This window comes from Sinocyclocheilus rhinocerous, unplaced genomic scaffold, assembly GCF_001515625.1.
Source record: "Sinocyclocheilus rhinocerous isolate Xijiao unplaced genomic scaffold, SAMN03320098_v1.1 scaffold402, whole genome shotgun sequence".
In the NCBI taxonomy this organism is placed as follows: domain Eukaryota; kingdom Metazoa; phylum Chordata; class Actinopteri; order Cypriniformes; family Cyprinidae; genus Sinocyclocheilus; species Sinocyclocheilus rhinocerous.
Genome location: NW_015626336.1, coordinates 1,130,558 through 1,133,845, shown reverse-complemented (window position 1 = coordinate 1,133,845; position 3,288 = coordinate 1,130,558). Strand labels below are relative to the sequence as shown.

The 3,288-nt window shown below is 31.6% G+C and overlaps 1 protein-coding gene across 1 annotated transcript in view; it reads left to right on the top strand.

The window, feature by feature from the left end:
- LOC107711294 (paired box protein Pax-2a-like) overlaps positions 1–3,288 on the top strand; it is a 37,012-nt gene that overhangs the window by 24,828 nt on the left and 8,896 nt on the right. The gene's annotated exons all lie outside the window — the stretch shown is intronic.

The following is a 3,288-nucleotide window of genomic DNA, read 5'->3' as shown; positions in this document are numbered from 1 at the left end:
ATATATATATATATATATATATACATATATATATATATACTACTATATCTAAGGTGATAACTTTGTCTGAAAAACTACTAAAAATAGTTCAGCATGATTTCTAAGCAAACTACAATATTTATGGTGTGCTTCCAATGCTTTTTCTTTTATGTCTGTGTGTGTATAAATAAACGTGTTGTTTATCAGTAAGTGCTGGTGTTCCAGTGATGCATTGAGGATCAAAGAGCAGAACTCCCTCCATTTATTGATTTTCTGATGGAAATAAAAATACATTCTCAGGAAAAACAACACGAGATGAGCTACCGCCCACTCGGCTGCACATGAGAAATTATGTCATTTCCTGTACGGCTCCTTCATAGCCGTTTACAAAATCTAAATGTGGCCAAACACTCACAAAGCAACAATGTTAGCAATTAATAACACATGCACACACAAACAGCAGCATATGAAACACTTTATGTACAATTTCGTATTAAAAGTGTTGGATTTATTATAATGGATAACCTTTATTTACTTTCATTAGACTACTAAACAACAAGTGACGATTAATTTCTCTCCCCGAAAGAGCGAGTCGGAGCCATAAACCAAAGGGAACGGCCTAATTGAGTTCATTTTAATTTGGGTGCGATCGGGAGACATTACTCCAGCGATTAATCAGGCCGACAGCACTCACCTCCAGAAGAAGGCCTAATTTGCAGCTAATTACAAAACTGATTTTCACTGCAAGATCAATACCGAAATGAATTGGAAATGACTCGCAATCACAAAGGCCGTCAAAGAGGGTATTAAAAAGGAGGGGAAAAAGACGAAGGAAACACGGAAAGCCTTTGAAGGAAAAAATGGGCGAACGGAACGCTCTAGAAAAATCAGTTTTAATTTAAAGCAATATTAATCAGACTATTTTCTCCCTTCATAGACCACTTTTCTTTTTTTGTCTCCTTCGCTATCCCTAAACCAGACCACCTTTCTATTTTTGTCTCTCTCTCTCTATATCGGGCTATTATTTAATGGCTCTGTTCCCAACCTAGTGAGCTGCCTTGCTGTCTACTGCCTGCTTAAGTAGCTGCCTTCTAAGGAATCATGATTACTGCAATGGAATCAGATTATTGGAAAAGTGACTAGAACGCTCTACATGTCTGCAACTAATAAAGAAATAGCACAATTCATGTGAAATGCATGTTTTATTTCAGTATCATTGAGATTTTTATTTTAGTTAAAAAAAAATTAATTTTGTTGTTTTATAATTTTTTTTTTATTTATGTTTTTTAAATATGGCTATACAGTTTTATTAGTATATATTTCATTTCAATTTTAGATTAGATTTTAATTTTAATTATTTTAGTTAAATTAAATGAAAATGAGAAATGTTGCTTTAGTATAATTTAAAAAAATATATACATATTTTTATTTTATTTGTTAACATTTACTTCACATAACAAACATTGTTTTTATATCGTGTTACATTTTTAAATACATAACTTCACAAAAGTAAAATTAGTTTTTTTGAATCATGTTTATAGTTTCTTTCATTTATATTGTACGACACAAGTAGCGCTCCTCATGTGAAGTACTCAATTTTAACAATTACAATTTATAACAAAATTTGTTTTTTGATAAATATTTTTAGTACTGAATAAATGGTTTATGTATGTGAGCTCAGTGAGATAAAAATATATAAAGATATGAGCTCATCATTATTATTATTTTTTTTATTATTTTTTTTTTATTATCATTATTATTTATTTTATTATTTATATATTTTATATTATATAATTGTATATTTTATAGATTTTCACTGAGCTTGTCGCAATGCATTGGTATTGCCTGTCTTCAAATTTGGCCAAAAGAAAACATCTTACCTTTTGGAGCAGCTTTTGATTTCCAGAGTGTGCCCATGATGCCTAAAACACTTCCTACATAGGCAGCTGACTAGGTATTGGAGCAAAGCCAGTGGTTTGGTTGTGTTTAGAGGCATTAAAAAGCCATTCTGGAGATGCTGAATGAGATAGGCTCTCCTCCCACACTTCTGCCAGCCATGTGCTCTTCCTTTTCACTCTCCCCTCCATCTGCATGAGAAAAGCCTGTTCTGCTCCACGGCCTCCACCGAAAAGAGCGGAACATCAGGCAGGGCCACCGCAAACAGTTGTAGCCCACAATTAGAGTTTATCTGTGATAGAGACAGACATGGCTGGGGTCAGGGGCCTCCCCATGACACACACACACACACACACTTACTCTGGACAGACATTCTCAACATGCAGACGCCGGAAGTCTCATCTCATTAAATAACAAAAGAGTTTAAAAAAAGAAAAGAAAAAAAAATCCCCCCCATCTGCTGACACGGTCTGAGGAGCATGTCTGTAATGGAAGGGGGTTGTGAAAATCATAAATCTTATCAATGTCATTTCCGAAGCAGGGCCTTGCAACTATAAGTGATTCAGCAAAGGCTAAAACAGCACTTCAGAAATGATCTTATTTATAAAATGAGGTGAACTAATCAAAGCCTTAATTTAAATTCATAACAACAACAACAACATATCATAATTTTTACTTTCTAGAAAAACTAGAAGAGGTTTTGCCAATGGGAAACACAACCGCCTCAAATGATGGCTTGTTGTAGCGAAGTGATTTTGTTTTATAAGACAAAGAGGATGCTAACAAATATTTCAGGGTGTTGTGAAGGGTTGTAAGGATTATCATTAACAAAAACTATTAAAAACATAACTTTAGCTGGAATATATCAAATATAAATATTATATAAAAAAAAAACTAAAAAATTAAAAACTGATGATTGAAATAAGTTTGAGAAAAAGCACTAAAATTACTAACTGAAAATAATGATAAAAAAAATACAAATACAAAATAGTAATAAAAAAATCTAATAAAATGATAAAAGCACAACAAAAAAATGAAAAACTAAAAGTTAAGTGAAACTAATACTTAAAATAAATAAATATTAAACTTAAATAAAATGTATAAATAAAATTAATAAATAAAAAATTCCTAAAAATTAAGTGAAAACGAAAACTGAACATATAAGAATATGTATAAATATATATAAATACATTTAAATGAAAATTGAAAATATAAAAATAAATGCTACTTCTAAATATTAATAGTATATAAATAATACTAAAGTAACAGGTACTGAGACCAAGTACCAAGTACTCAGACCAACCTTAAGGCTTTGATATTCTTGTCTGTAGATATGGTTCGAGTATCTCTCTCAATGTAAATCTGTGGGATTTTAATATATGTGACCCTGGACCACAAAACCAGTCATAAGGG